Here is a 16,812-nt window from a genome sequence, read left to right on the forward strand (position 1 = left end):
TGTAGGGAGAGAGGTAGAGGAGGTAAACCCGGAGCTGGAATGTGAGAGGAATGCGGAGAGATGGAGGAGTTTTCCTCTGGCTGGAAAGAGAGAAGGAGAGAAGGTGAAGGAGGAGGAGTTGGGAGGGTGAGAGACCTAAGGCACTACAAAGCTCTCCTCTAATTTATTCCCTCCCTCACTCCTTCACTTTAACTCCTCCTCTGTAGACACAGATCCAGATGTGTTAAGTGACTTTTCCACCAGGACTTGGATGTGTGTCAGATATGAATGCGACTGATTATTTTCCTCTTCTTCTCTCGAGTCATTTATTAACATCACTCATTTTAACAACACGTTCTAACTACGAACTCGTTACATAGTGACGGTTGGTCAGAGACTTTCCACTTCAACCTATGACGTTTTAGTTATTTTGCCATGTCAACCTATGACGTTCCAGGATGCCGCTACGATGATGTCAACAAATGCACTTGGTGGCATGGTCATGGTGGGATGACACAGCCGGTTACCGTGATGTCAACAAATGCCCCGTGTGGTGGGATGATGTGGCATGGTCCCTATGTTCACGCAACAGCGCGGACTGTCACGATGATTAGGTTTTAGGCAAAAGAAGCACATGGTAAGGTGTAGAAAACACACACACACCACACAGGTACACGCACATGCGCGCGCACACACACACACACCCCCACACGGGACGCAAACTCTGGACTCCCGCACCAAAGTTGGTTGTTTGTAGATCGTCATAAATTGACGTGGCAAGGATACCTGAAACGTCATAGGCTGACGTGGAAGGTCACTTGACCGACTGTGACGACTTTGGAATGAGACTGAATGTTGACTCAAACAAACGTAAACCACAATGGCAAGATTTGGCCTATTTCTTAATTTCGACATTATATAAGAGCATCGTAAATATCTTTTTTTTTTTAACATGGTTTATTTTAAGCAAATAGCCTCTCAGTCATCGCCATGGTTATCGCCAAGTCTGTCAGTCTTAAAGATTTACTATAAAGGTCCAGTGTGAGAGATCGAGGGTTTTTTATTGGCATCTAGTGGTGAGGACTACAGATTGCAACCAGCTGAAACTTTTCCCGCTTTGAATTCCTTCAGTGTTTATTATGTCAGGGTTTTTTTTTTTTAACCAGGAGAACTGGGAGCCAAATTATCTGCAGAGTTCTCCAAAAAAAAATCTGATTTAAAAAAACATAATATGGCGATGTTAAGAGGACCCCCTCCCTAATCAGATATAAATGTCTTATTTTAACATTACCAAAACAAGACGATTCTTATTTTCAGGTGATTACACACTAAAGAAAACATACTTTTTATATTATATTCTGTGTCTGCCAACATATTTCCCTAAATCCTACACACAGTCCCTTTAACAGAACAGCACTGTGGAAAAGCGTGGAAAAGCGTCAGTGCTGCGTTATGTAAAGTTTAACCAGTGCAAACATTAACGCAAAGAAATTACAGCAATTGTTGTTGTTTTTGTTTCTTGCAGTAAAATGTATACATATTACAGTGTAATGCCAACTGTAGGGTTAAGCTTTTTGGGTGAATACCTACATGCTGAGACAGACTGTCTGCCTTCCTGTGTGTGTGTGTGTGTGTGTGTGTGTGTGTGTGTGTGTGTGTGTGTGTGTGTGTGTGTGTGTGTGTGCGTGTGTGCGTGTGTGCGTGCACGCACATTGTGATCTTCTATTCCATGCTGTGTTTAGTTAAAAGACAGTCTTTAAATATGAATAACATTGTCACAGAGAGATAGGAGTGTGTGTGTGTGTTAGTGTTTGTGTTTGTGTCTGTGTGCATGTGTGTATAAGTGTGTGCATGGGTGGTCAATACCAAGGTATGCAAAGACAGCGAGTGCATTTGCGTTGCTCTGCATTGCTGTAATATTTCTCACACCATCTTAAGATTTCTGCGCAGTTTGAGAGCTCTACATGTGCAACGCATCAACATTTACAGTTTTACCTCTTGCCCACTCACATTTCCTCGTTTGCTCTCTCACTCTGTTCCTCCCCTCCTAACTCACAATTCAGTTACTTGACTGACACTGCGGTTTAGGAGAGACACTATTTCAGTATAGAGAGATGTGGTGTTGTAGTGCACACAAGGACATGTAGGCTCTGTGAGGATAGGATCTTTCACCTCATTTCCACTGCATGATTCAGCTCGACTTGACTCCCTTTTGGTACTCGGTCCTTTTCTCTGTTTCATTTTTCCACTGCGGGCTTGGAAAACCAAGAAAGAGCGGGTGGAATTGATTAGAACCTCTCTATACGATGCAGTGTCCATCTTAAAGAGTGCATAGCCCGGCTAGCTCAGTCGGTAGAGCATGAGACTCTTAATCTCAGGGTCGTGGGTTCGAGCCCCACGTTGGGCGAGGCAGTTTTGGAACAGGCATGGGGAGGCATATGCTTAATATCATTCATGCCTGTGATTTACAGCATAAGCTCAAGGACTGTATCTGTGCAGAGTGCCTGTGGTGTTGTTGTTGTTTCAAAACCCATAATAACCTCAGTGTGGGCTGGATTGTCAACTGATTGACAGTGTTGCCCCATAAAACTAGGATGTGATGTCCTTACTGAATCCACCCCCACCAAATAGATATTCTGTTTTTTTCATCTCACTATCATTGTAAATATTGACTTAACATTGTATTATATATCTATACTGTGTAACATGCCATTTCCTATTGTGCAATACCTTACCACTTACTGTGCAATAGGCTATATTTTCTATATTTATACAGTATATATACCACTAACCATGTCTGTATTTCAGTTATCCTGTACAACTATCATACATTATCTTTTTTAAGTAAAATGTGTTCATAGTGTATATAGATTTTATATAGTATATTTGCTACCGGTTACTGTTTCTGTTTACAAACTTTAAGATATGAGAAATAACTTTTTTTTATAGTCTTTACTGAATATGTGAAGGCAACCTGTAACCTGTAAACTTATTTTGTTGCAATTTTTTGCCTTACAATTTTGTGCAGGATGTCTCAAGTCGCACAAGTGCTGTTTCTCTCCGACCAGTCAGTGGTCTGCCGTGCTTTAACTGCAACTTTGTGTCAGGTGAAATTTGAATCCAGTTTCTTAAAATGTGAAGCCCGGCTAGCTCAGTCGGTAGAGCATGAGACTCTTAATCTCAGGGTCGTGGGTTCGAGCCCCACGTTGGGCGAGAAGGTTTTGGGAGTGGATAGAAATTGCACATTTGAACTCATCATGGATGTGCATTGACAGACTCAACAAAAATTGTCTGCATCAATTGTCCACTGTCACATGAACTCAAAGACATCTGTAGTGATTGCAGTACAGTTCTGATCCTCTGCCCTGCCTGACCTTCAGCGCTCGGACCGGGTCAGGCTGTAATTCCACAGTATTACCTCAGGTTTGCATCGGGACAGGTTCTTTAGTTAGTATTTTTCTTTTCTTTTATGAAACGTAAAAGGAGATAAAGAGTGAGGAGGGCTACAAGGCGACTTGGTTGGCAGCCTTTGCCTCTGTCTCCTCAGCAGAGTTGTGTAACATGCAGCTGAGAGTGGTAACCATCATCTGCTCGCTGCATTGCCATGAAGCGCTGCGTGCACTAGATGCACCAAGGGATGCAGCCTGCTTTGTCGAACCTGTCATGCACGACACGACAGAATAACATCAGAAGGAAGAGAAGAATGAGATGTAGTGCAAAGAAACAAGCCAGCCCATAGCTAACAATACATGTTTTAACCAGGGCTGTCAAACTATTAATCTTTTTAATACTGATTAATCACAGAATCTCAATAGTTAATTGCGATTAATCACAATTTTTAATCACTTTTTTAATTCCATTATTTTGCATTTCAGAGCAGTTCTGTAGTCCATATTGACAAGGTAAATAAATTTTTACCAGATTGTCTTGCAAGACAATCTGGTAAAAATTTATTTACCTTGTCAATATGGACTACAGAACTGCTCTGAAATGCAAAATAATGGAATTAAAAAAGTGATTAAAAATTGTGATTAATCGCAATTAACTATTGAGATTCTGTGATTAATCAGTATTAAAAAGATTAATAGTTTGACAGCCCTGGTTAAAACATGTATTGTTAGCTATGGGCTGGCTTGTTTCTTTGCACTACATCTCATTCTTCTCTTCCTTCTGATGTTATTCTGTCGTGTCGTGCATGACAGGTTCGACAAAGCAGGCTGCATCCCTTGGTGCATCTAGTGCACGCAGCGCTTCATGGCAATGCAGCGAGCAGATGATGGTTACCACTCTCAGCTGCATGTTACACAACTCTGCTGAGGAGACAGAGGCAAAGGCTGCCAACCAAGTCGCCTTGTAGCCCTCCTCACTCTTTATCTCCTTTTACGTTTCATAAAAGAAAAGAAAAATACTAACTAAAGAACCTGTCCCGATGCAAACCTGAGGTAATACTGTGGAATTACAGCCTGACCCGGTCCGAGCGCTGAAGGTCAGGCAGGGCAGAGGATCAGAACTGTACTGCAATCACTACAGATGTCTTTGAGTTCATGTGACAGTGGACAATTGATGCAGACAATTTTTGTTGAGTCTGTCAATGCACATCCATGATGAGTTCAAATGTGCAATTTCTATCCACTCCCAAAACCTTCTCGCCCAACGTGGGGCTGAACCCACGACCCTGAGATTAAGAGTCTCATGCTCTACCGACTGAGCTAGCCGGGCTTCACATTTTAAGAAACTGGATTCAAATTTCACCTGACACAAAGTTGCAGTTAAAGCACGGCAGACCACTGACTGGTCGGAGAGAAACAGCACTTGTGCGACTTGAGACATCCTGCACAAAATTGTAAGGCAAAAAATTGCAACAAAATAAGTTTACAGGTTACAGGTTGCCTTCACATATTCAGTAAAGACTATAAAAAAAGTTATTTCTCATATCTTAAAGTTTGTAAACAGAAACAGTAACCGGTAGCAAATATACTATATAAAATCTATATACACTATGAACACATTTTACTTAAAAAAGATAATGTATGATAGTTGTACAGGATAACTGAAATACAGACATGGTTAGTGGTATATATACTGTATAAATATAGAAATATAGCCTATTGCACAGTAAGTGGTAAGGTATTGCACAATAGGAAATGGCATGTTACACAGTATAGATATATAATACAATGTTAAGTCAATATTTACAATGATAGTGAGATGAAAAAACAGAATATCTATTTGGTGGGTGGATTCAGTAAGGACATCACATCCTAGTTTTATGGGGCAACACTGTCAATCAGTTGACAATCCAGCCCACACTGAGGTTATTATGGGTTTTGAAACAACTACAACAACCACAGGCACCCTGCACAGATACAGTCCTTGAGCTTATGCTGTAAATCACAGGCATGAATGATATTAAGCATATGCCTCCCCATGCCTGTTCCAAAACTGCCTCGCCCAACGTGGGGCTCGAACCCACGACCCTGAGATTAAGAGTCTCATGCTCTACCGACTGAGCTAGCCGGGCTATGCACTCTTTAAGATGGACACTGCATCGTATAGAGAGGTTCTAATCAATTCCACCCGCTCTTTCTTGGTTTTCCAAGCCCGCAGTGGAAAAATGAAACAGAGAAAAGGACCGAGTACCAAAAGGGAGTCAAGTCGAGCTGAATCATGCAGTGGAAATGAGGTGAAAGATCCTATCCTCACAGAGCCTACATGTCCTTGTGTGCACTACAACACCACATCTCTATACTGAAATAGTGTCTCTCCTAAACCGCAGTGTCAGTCAAGTAACTGAATTGTGAGTTAGGAGGGGAGGAACAGAGTGAGAGAGCAAACGAGGAAATGTGAGTGGGCAAGAGGTAAAACTGTAAATGTTGATGCGTTGCACATGTAGAGCTCTCAAACTGCGCAGAAATCTTAAGATGGTGTGAGAAATATTACAGCAATGCAGAGCAACGCAAATGCACTCGCTGTCTTTGCATACCTTGGTATTGACCACCCATGCACACACTTATACACACATGCACACAGACACAAACACAAACACTAACACACACACACACACTCCTATCTCTCTGTGACAATGTTATTCATATTTAAAGACTGTCTTTTAACTAAACACAGCATGGAATAGAAGATCACAATGTGCGTGCACGCACACACGCACACACGCACACACACACACACACACACACACACACACACACACACACACACACACACACACACACACACAGGAAGGCAGACAGTCTGTCTCAGCATGTAGGTATTCACCCAAAAAGCTTAACCCTACAGTTGGCATTACACTGTAATATGTATACATTTTACTGCAAGAAACAAAAACAACAACAATTGCTGTAATTTCTTTGCGTTAATGTTTGCACTGGTTAAACTTTACATAACGCAGCACTGACGCTTTTCCACGCTTTTCCACAGTGCTGTTCTGTTAAAGGGACTGTGTGTAGGATTTAGGGAAATATGTTGGCAGACACAGAATATAATATAAAAAGTATGTTTTCTTTAGTGTGTAATCACCTGAAAATAAGAATCGTCTTGTTTTGGTAATGTTAAAATAAGACATTTATATCTGATTAGGGAGGGGGTCCTCTTAACATCGCCATATTATGTTTTTTTAAATCAGATTTTTTTTTGGAGAACTCTGCAGATAATTTGGCTCCCAGTTCTCCTGGTTTAAAAAAAAAAACCCTGACATAATAAACACTGAAGGAATTCAAAGCGGGAAAAGTTTCAGCTGGTTGCAATCTGTAGTCCTCACCACTAGATGCCAATAAAAACCCCTCGATCTCTCACACTGGACCTTTATAGTAAATCTTTAAGACTGACAGACTTGGCGATAACCATGGCGATGACTGAGAGGCTATTTGCTTAAAATAAACCATGTTAAAAAAAAAGATATTTACGATGCTCTTATATAATGTCGAAATTAAGAAATAGGCCAAATCTTGCCATTGTGGTTTACGTTTGTTTGAGTCAACATTCAGTCTCATTCCAAAGTCGTCACAGTCGGTCAAGTGACCTTCCACGTCAGCCTATGACGTTTCAGGTATCCTTGCCACGTCAATTTATGACGATCTACAAACAACCAACTTTGGTGCGGGAGTCCAGAGTTTGCGTCCCGTGTGGGGGTGTGTGTGTGTGTGCGCGCGCATGTGCGTGTACCTGTGTGGGTGTGTGTGTGTTTTCTACACCTTACCATGTGCTTCTTTTGCCTAAAACCTAATCATCGTGACAGTCCGCGCTGTTGCGTGAACATAGGGACCATGCCACATCATCCCACCACACGGGCATTTGTTGACATCACGGTAACCGGCTGTGTCATCCCACCATGACCATGCCACCAAGTGCATTTGTTGACATCATCGTAGCGGCATCCTGGAACGTCATAGGTTGACATGGCAAAGATAACTAAAACGTCATAGGTTGAAGTGGAAAGTCTCTGACCAACCGTCACTATGTAACGAGTTCGTAGTTAGAACGTGTTGTTAAAATGAGTGATGTTAATAATGACTCGAGAGAAGAAGAGGAAAATAATCAGTCGCATTCATATCTGACACACATCCAAGTCCTGGTGGAAAAGTCACTTAACACATCTGGATCTGTGTCTACAGAGGAGGAGTTAAAGTGAAGGAGTGAGGGAGGGAATAAATTAGAGGAGAGCTTTGTAGTGCCTTAGGTCTCTCACCCTCCCAACTCCTCCTCCTTCACCTTCTCTCCTTCTCTCTTTCCAGCCAGAGGAAAACTCCTCCATTCTCCGCATTCCTCTCACATTCCAGCTCCGGGTTTACCTCCTCTACCTCTCTCCCTACATCAACATCACCTCCTCCTCCTCTTTCGCCCATGGCTGTCTGTCTGTTTCTACCTCCTTCCCTCTCTCCCTTCTTCTCTTCCCTTTCCCTCTCAGGGGCTGTCTCTCTCTCTCTCTCTCTCTCTCTCTCTCTCTCTCTCTCTCTCTCTCTCTCTCTCTCCATATCTCCCTTCCCCCTTCCCTCCCTCCTCCTCCTCCTTTCTTTCCCAGCATGCTCCAGTAGGCCGGCGGAGGCAGGGGGCTCGCCTGAACCCTCCACCCCCAGCAGGGACCCTGCAGCTCAGCCTTGCTGGCTGGCAGGCTCCCTGGCACACCTCCAGCACACACACACACACACACACACACACACACACACACACACACACACACACACACACAGAGCTTTTTTTTCCTTCTCTGCGTGCTTGCTGTCTCGATCTGGCTCCTTTTTTGCCATCAGCTTATCAGCTCTCTTGCCTTCAGCCTTTCTTCTGTTTTTTCAAACACTTTTCCTCATTTATTTCTACCATCATCTCAGTCTAAATTTAGGGATGTCAGACGATGACTCTCCGCTGCTCATTTTAGTGCTACAAGACTGCCCTCAAAGATTACAAGTACCTCACTGTTAACAAGATGTAAATATTTTCTCTAAGACTTTAGCTGGTTTTGGCAGATTTGTCAAGACTTACATCAGTGCGCAAATTGGAAACTGTTCATATCATAAAAGCAAGAATAATGGCAAAACGCTCCTTTCCCACAGCCCTTAATTCTTTATTTATTTTTAATGGAGGCATTAAGCAGCTATAGAGTACATTTTCCATGTAAGATATCCTGGGATTTGGCCATTTCAGGACATTATTAATCTGTCATCATAACACTTGTGGGAACACAAACTATAACATTCTCATCTACAGATATTTACTGTAAAACATTTCTATTTTAGGTAACCAGCAAAGTGACCAATCACTCAGGAAATCAGGGAAAAATAATGTTCATCCTTCGAAAGCCTATTTTTAGTGGGTTTATACATGATTGAAAAACTTGTTTTCGTGCCCTAATTTTGGCAGGAAAGGGGTATATGATGCTGATTTTCTGTGTCATCAATAATATTCGAGGTCAAGTATATGTAAATGTATGAAATCATAAATCATGTCATACAATATACACAATACGCTATTCCAAAATATCATGTGTTTAGCATTTAAGTGCTTTAAGTTTGACTCATATGTTAACAGATGTTCAAGCTAAAATGGCACTGCATTTTCTCCTGATTGATGCTCTTAATAAAATAAAAGAACAGAGAGAATACAAAATGTAGAACATTTAATGTTAATGTAACGGTTTGATTTTCCAAAGTAAGAACTGAAGGATTCTCTTTCGCCTTATTTGACAAAACTGCCAAAAAGATCATATGAAACATTGATGAGAAGAGTGAGAGAGAGAGAGAGAGAGAGAGAAGAGTGAGAGGAAGAGAGAGAGAGAGTGAGAGAGAGAGAGAGAGAGAGAGGAAGAGAGAGAGAGAGGGAGAGAGAGAGAGAGAGAGAGAGAGAGAGGAAGAGAGAGAGAGGGGAGAGAGAGAGAGAGCGGGAGAGGGAGAGAGAGGGAGAGGGAGAGAGAGAGAGAGGGGAGAGAGAGAGAGAGAGGAGGAGTGAGAGAGAGGGAGAGAGAGAGAGAGAGAGAGAGGGAGAGAGAGGGAGAGAGAGAGAGAGAGAGAGGGAGAGAGAGAGAGAGAGAGAGAGAGAGAGAGAGAGGGAGAGAGAGAAGGGAGAGAGAGAGAGAGAGAGGAGAGAGAGGAGGAGTGAGAGAGAGAGAGAGGCCCTCAGTATTTTGGTATTTCCTTTTTAGACAAAGGAGGAATGGCCAATGCCCTCGTTTTCAGTATGAAGTGCACAACACACACACACACACACACACACACACACACACACACACACACACACACACAGAGTATTTTTAATGACCCTTACATCCGGCCTTAGGCTCTGGGCCTCAGAGAGAAAAAGGGAGAGGAAAAAAGATTAGATAGATAGATAGATAGATAGATAGATAGATAGATAGATAGATAGATAGATAGATAGATAGATAGATATGCAGTGTAGTGTGAGGTGGGAGTTGAGCGGTAAGTTCAGACAGGTATGCACTAAAGGTCAGAGGTGAGGGTTCACAGCCTGACACACACACACAAACACACACACATGAACACACACACACACATGAACACACACACACACACACACATGAACACACAAAGCTATGGGAGTTCAACTGGAGGTTAGACCTTCAGGCTCCACGGCTCAAAAAAAGAGAGACAGAGAGAATTCATAAGCAGCTGATTCAGCGGGCCGCTGACTGGTGTGATTACTGCAGGAGGAAGAGGAAGAGGGCATTTTCAGGAACATGGATAATTTCAAGACCTGGAGAAAAAATATGAAAAGGCCGAGGGTCTTTTGGAGAATTTAAGCTAAAAGGAATGAGAAATGGTAAAAATGACGGAGGAAGACAGAAAGCAGGACAGAAAGTACTGAGTGAGTGATAACGACTTTTTTACGACTCAAGCAACAGCTGAAGATGTTACTGTGTGTCTCCAGACTGTCTCTCCTGGAAACACACATACCCAAGGCCCTGACCTTGCTAATGGCAGCTGTTGACGTCATTCTGTCCCCCATTCAGAGCAACAAACTCCTCACTATGCACATAACACACGCTGGATAAACAGAAAAAATCCAGACCCAAACTTGAGACATCACTCGCATGTAATTTACAGAAGTCCATTTTCTTTCCATTCCACTGACACTCTGAACCTGATGATATTTTTTCACTGCATACCATTTCTTTCCTTTGGCCCTGCATTCAACCTTTGCCCGAGTGATTAACTGCTCATGTCAACAAAGGTGGCGTCCTAATCCCTAAATATCACCCTTGCAGGTTAGCCATCAACCTCGCCCCTGATCAAAGTCTCTTGTCAGTTAAATGAGAGACGGCTCACCGTCTTAATTCTGTGGTTATCCCTCTTAGAGCCAGTATGTCGATACTGCGTGTGTGCTTTTGTTGTCAGGGCTGTTCTGAAAGTCATGGAGGAGCTACTGTTCAGTGATTTGTTCAAGATCACTGGAGAACTTTTTTGATTTTCTCCTCCTGAAAACTGCAGCTCATTGAATTTGCAGGCAACAAGCAGCCACCGACTATCAGCGAGTAGGTTAAGCACTTGCAAATCAGCTCTGAAAGTTATCCTCATTTCAAAGATCATTGTCAATGGCAGACCTCAGAAACTACACTCTTGCAATTCTGAGGTTAATGCCATTTCAAAATCACCTTCGCCCAACGTGGGGCTCGAACCCACGACCCTGAGATTAAGAGTCTCATGCTCTACCGACTGAGCTAGCTGGGCTACATTGATCAGCAAAATAGATCAGATTTCGTTGCTGCATCAACTCTGATGGGCTAAGAACACTAAGAAGGGTGGCGGGATGTATTTCTGGGTCAACCCTCCTCACACTGCACACAAACTTTATAGCAGGTTATGTATTAATGACTGTATTTGCTAACAATTATGCCCAGCCTGCATGGGCTTACAAGACAACAATAAAAATCAAAGCTAGCCAGGACCAGAGTCCAGCATAAATATTAACAAACAGCATTAAGGGAAAGAAGATGGAGCAAAGCAACAAAAGCATTGTTATATATCACCGGTAAAAAAATGATGATGAGGATTGTACATAATGAAATCATCAATGAGTAGGACAGAGTTCATGGATCATCTACAGAAACATTTCCTGTGTAGCACTGAGAGAAAAGTCAGAATAAGTTCGAAATAAACAAAATGTCTTGCCTTCTCTTTCAGGCTTTTGCAACAAAATTGGCAAATTTCAACACATAAATTAAAAAAAAATTCTAAAGCACCAGAAAATATAAGTGTTTAGCTGAGCCATTTCATGGAATATTAACTCTCTTAAGTCATCGTCAAAATGTCATCAAAATATAAGTGTTGATGCTGGGTAACAGAACTGCACCCTGGCATACTTCAGAAGAGACACAATCTGTGTCTAGTCTCGGCTCTGCTTTTTCACCAGGTGAAAATTCTTGAGTCCCTGCCAAAACTGCAAGCAGTGCTCAGCTGCAGACTCATGGTAAGTACGGGGACTGCTCAGCATGTCTTTTGCATCATGCAACAATCATATTCTTTGCGTGCATGGTAAGAGACCCAGTCAGTGGCAGTCTTAACCCTGCTGCTGCTTCGTTATTAGGAAAACTGTTTTGCACCCTGCAGAGACTACAGGCAACATTGGGTCACAGACACTGGGGATGTTGCAGGGTCATGATTTGCAAGACTACAACTGGATTCCTTTTGACATATTAACTATGTTGTGTTTTTGTTAGAGCTGCTAGACAAAATAAGACTGACTTGGGGCTTCCACCACCTTACACCAAGCGATCACGGTCACAGTAGCAAACCACAACTGACATAAAATTTCACGGATTTATTCAAACAGTGGTCATTTGTCTCAGTTGAAAAGTCGTCGGCCGACAATGGTTGCTCTGGGACACAGAGAGCTAAAATCTCTGTCAGGAGTGGGATTTGAACCCACGCCTCCATCTGGAGACCAGAAATCCTTTCACTGAGGAAGGAGTACCTTGAGTCTGGCGCCTTAGACCGCTCGGCCATCCTGACACAGAAACATTGAACACGCCAATTTAAGTTAACTCTCATCAAAACCCACAAGACCCCCAAATACATCTAACAGGAAAGTGAGGTATAGTTTTATTCTAATTTGGTTGCATTGGACACAATAGGTTTGGTGGCAAATCTCTGGGTGGACTGACTGATGACTGGCTGTACAGATGGACTGGTGAACAAACAGATAGGTAAAGGATGGATAGATGGATGGATGGAGGATGGAGGAGGGGGTTCGACGTCTTTGATCCTCCCAGCAGAAATAATCAACAAAGCCCTGGAGCAGGCCAGCTAGACCTAAATATGTGTGTGTTGTGCGTCTGTTTGTGTGTGTGTGTCTGTTGTGTGTGTGTGTGTGTGTGTGTGTGTGTGTGTGTGTGTGCGTGCGTGTGCGTGTGCGCCATGAGGTTTTCTGGCAGCATGCCAAGACCAGCTCCCACCAGGAGAGAGATCAAAGACTGTTCTCTCTCTCTCTATCTCTACCTCTCTCGCCCATATTTCTCACACTCCTTCCTCCCCCTTCCTCGCTTTCTTTCTTGAAAACACTCGTTATTGCTTTTCTTGATTTCTTCGACACTCTCTCACTTTTTTTAAAATTTAACCCGAGGGCAGGGAGACGCGTTTCCTATGCAAAACAGAAAAGAAAAGATAAAGTGCTGAAAAAAAGAGCCAAGCAAGAAAAAGACGTGGTAAAAGAGAGAGAATAGAAACTGTTGGTTGCACGGATTTTAAAAAACAGTCTGAGAAAACACACACACACACACACACTCACACACACTCACTCCTGACCTTCAAAGCCCTCTTGGTTGCCAGGTTGTCATGGGAGCAATTGTTCTGGCAGGTGTGTGTGTGTGTGTGTGTGTGTGTGTGTGTGTGTGTGTGTGTGTGTGTGTGTGTGTGTGTGTGTCAGACTGTTCTTGTTTCCTTTTGAATCTGACGAATCTCATGACAACACTTAAATACAGATGCACAGTTAAGATTGAATTAGCCCATTAAAGAATATTCTGAATGTCTGCTTTATCAAATTAAAAGCTTTGCTTGTGATTGAATACGTGCTTCAACTGTCTTATCTCTGACCTTTCAAAATAAAGCACTGTTGTAAAATGACAAATCTAATCTAATGCATCCAATGGTTTTATCACTGGTTCACTTTCTGGTCAGACCCTTATGTCTGATTTGAGACAATATGCATTGTCTTTGGGGGTAACTCCATGTTCCCAGTAGACCTAATGATACAAAAAGTGGCAGGTTGTTTTTCTCCGTGTTCAGCTCTGATTGGATCCTGGTATGAAGCCCGTGTGACCGGCGGAGGCTGCATTGCCTTCAGCCGCCATCAGAGCCAAGCTCCGCTGATACCAATAGTTTTTGAATCGCCCTATCGCCGCTAATTAACAATTTCGTCATTGTGGCGGCACCAGGTCCAACACTGTAACATGTAACATTAACTTTAGCTTCAATGTGTGTCTGATTATTTTTCTTCTCTTTATAGCAATGGCACCACTCGTTCATTCAATACCGGTCTAAATAAATGTAAGGCTTGTGTCACACAGACCCAGGTGACCCTCTCACTCCTCTTTCCAAACTGACATAATGACTGCGGGTGGCTAGTTAGCTGTCTAATTGCTGTTTCCACCGTGCTACCATGGTTACACTGGTTACAGAGAAAGAGGAATACATTAACACAGGACTGTCAGCGTCTGTCAGCGCATATCTATTTTGAAAGAACAACAGCCAATGGGGAAACGGCGCCATCACACCATCAGTCACACTGACCAGTGCTGCAACTTCATCACTCACTGGTCAAGCCAAAAAGGGTAAAGAGGTCCGGCTGGCTATCACACTCATTGAGATCATGAGCAAAAATTAGTGGTAAATCTTTAGGTTGTAACATACAGGAGACATTTGATAAAAAATATACTTCAGATCTCACTTTTGCATGACATCTTCTGCCACAAAACTGTTTGACAAAAAGACTGAATGTGTAACGAAATAGCGCCTATCATCTCGTAGCACCCTTCCTCCTTTGTGGCAGTCGCAGTAATCGACAGAGCTCTTGAATGTCCTCCTGGATGCTGTTCGCTCTGCGTTGTTGCTGATCTGGGAATTGAAGCCCATTTGCACTCCGTGTATGTCGTTCTGCATAACAACATCGGCTAAATGTCTAAAAATGTAAATGTAATTGTGGAGATAATGTTATTTTCCTATTGAGACTCGCAGAATGCTGCACTACGTGAGCCGAGCTGCGGCGCTGCTTCTCATTAAACCAACTCACAGGGGCTCCTTCGCAAACAAGAACTAAACTTTCTCTCCGCCTTTATCTCTTTTCTCCTCTGTCTATCTTTTCATGCCAGTAGCAGCTTGCAGATTGGTCATATTTCCTCTCTGTCATTCTTAGCAATATGCAAATATGCATCTTAATCCCACTCATCCAATCCCAATCAGTCTCTTCTTTGACCCCTTTCCTTCTTTTACTTTGTCCTTCTTTTCGCCATCCTCTTTAGCTCTGTCATTCAGCTCTCTCTTTCTCTGCACCCCTTTTTCTCTCATCGCTCCCTCTTTCTTTCCACCATCTTTTCCTCCCTACCCCTCTTTTGCATCCCTCTCTGCCGCGTTTTCTCCCTCACACACACACACACACACTCTCTCTCTCTAGCAGTAGTCATTCTACTTATAGCCTCGCCATAAATCAACCTGTCATTCTCCGTCATGCTCGCTGGATCTCACTGGGGCTTGTGGCAGACACGCACACTCCTACACGCACACACACACACAGAGCAAAGAAGAGCGTGGGCCCACACAAACGCAGACACACAAACACTGACAAATATAAAGGCTCCAACATCACACACACTCAAACAAATGCAAAAACACAGACACATACAGTACAAGCCTACAGACTGTACTGACAGAAATGGAAACAACGCACAAACAAGCAACCACATTATTTTTGGGCTCTCTCTCACACACACAAAGTCTTTGGTGAAATGAAAACTTGAGATGATCTGAAGAAACTCAAGATTGATTGAGAGGGAGGGTGAATGATTAAGAGAAACAGATGATAAAACACACACACACACACACACACACACACACACACACACACACACACACACAGCAGCTGAAATAATGTCCACAGCCCTCAGGGCCTCAGCTTTACCCAACCATTCCCTTAAATTCACCACCTCATGCTCTCTCTGTATTTTTTCTATTCATTGTGATCATCATTCATACTAAAAAATAATTTGCATCCGTGTAAAAAAACGTGTGTATGGTTATGTCAAGGTAACTCAGAACTTGGTTAGAAAAATCAACACTGACTTAAGGCACTTAATAGTCAGAGCAATCGATTCAGTGATCAGCAATCCAGTATCACTGATGCAAAGTGAAAACATCAATCTATATTATGATCTTTAAGATATGCCTTTATTTTGAAATTCCCATAGTATGTCTGTGTCCCCGTTAAAAAGCAGCCGGGAGATAATGGAAAACACAAAAAGACAATGAGGATATTTACTCGCCTCTCGGGAATAAATCAGCGTGTGGATATATTTTGAAATTTGGAGAAAATACGGGTCAACAGACAGTACGTACCACATGAAAACATGTCATCTGGAGATATGACACGAGAAAACCGCTGGGCATCTCACATTGCTAAATTGTTGCTCTGCTAACAGCAGAATATTAGCTGCTCTGTTTCAACACTGTTGACAACACGTGCATGCAAGCTGAAATTCAACCATGCTGCTCTTTAGGAGATGCAGAGATTTAAGCTAACAGTGAATATTGCTGAGTGATACAGTCTAAAAATAATAGCAGAATATCTTAAGACTATATCGCCATACGCGATATATATATATATATATATATATATATATATATATATATTTTAAAATGTCCTCTAAAGGTCGTGACACACCAAGCCAGCGGTTAGCTGTCCGCCCACATTGGGCCATTCTGGAGCTGCAGATACAAAAACACACGCTTGCTCACACATTATCGCTCAGGAGAGATGGTCTGGATGGGCGGATGAACAAGTGCGGCACATCATGTTTGTGAGTCAATTTTTTTTTTATCTGTAAGAGGGAGAGATGCATAATATGAACGAATTGCTGAAGGTGAGTCTTACTCCGGTGGCTTAAAACAATGACGTGACAATTAATACTCAATGTTTGTGATATAGTAATTGTATATATCCCACGTGAAACAAGCAGCAATCAACATATCCCCTGCCCCCAACACTGGGTTAGAAAAAGTATAAATAATGCATATCAATTGGATAGGAAAGGAATAGGCCACTAGCCACTAGGCTAATTTATGCAACGTAAAAGTGCTTAACCCCTTGAAATCTGGATCAATA

At 42.5% G+C, this 16,812-nt stretch overlaps 1 protein-coding gene and 6 non-coding genes across 7 annotated transcripts in view; 3 read left to right on the forward strand and 4 right to left on the reverse strand.

Annotated features, from left to right (window-relative positions):
* Positions 1–16,812, forward strand: part of wnt5b (wingless-type MMTV integration site family, member 5b) — a 121,473-nt gene that overhangs the window by 28,461 nt on the left and 76,200 nt on the right. The window lies entirely within an intron of this gene.
* Positions 2,314–2,386, forward strand: trnak-cuu. The gene has a single exon. It is a non-coding gene; the product is annotated as a tRNA-Lys (tRNA).
* Positions 3,120–3,192, forward strand: trnak-cuu. Its single transcript has one exon. It is a non-coding gene; the product is annotated as a tRNA-Lys (tRNA).
* Positions 4,627–4,698, reverse strand: trnak-cuu. The gene has a single exon. It is a non-coding gene; the product is annotated as a tRNA-Lys (tRNA).
* trnak-cuu lies at positions 5,428–5,500 on the reverse strand. The gene has a single exon. It is a non-coding gene; the product is annotated as a tRNA-Lys (tRNA).
* trnak-cuu lies at positions 11,099–11,171 on the reverse strand. Its single transcript has one exon. It is a non-coding gene; the product is annotated as a tRNA-Lys (tRNA).
* Positions 12,345–12,452, reverse strand: trnal-caa. Its single transcript has 2 exons — positions 12,415–12,452; positions 12,345–12,390 (listed from the first exon to the last, which is right to left on the reverse strand). It is a non-coding gene; the product is annotated as a tRNA-Leu (tRNA).

The sequence above is a fragment of the Plectropomus leopardus genome, chromosome 22 (genome assembly GCF_008729295.1).
Source record: "Plectropomus leopardus isolate mb chromosome 22, YSFRI_Pleo_2.0, whole genome shotgun sequence".
NCBI lineage: Eukaryota > Metazoa > Chordata > Actinopteri > Perciformes > Serranidae > Plectropomus > Plectropomus leopardus.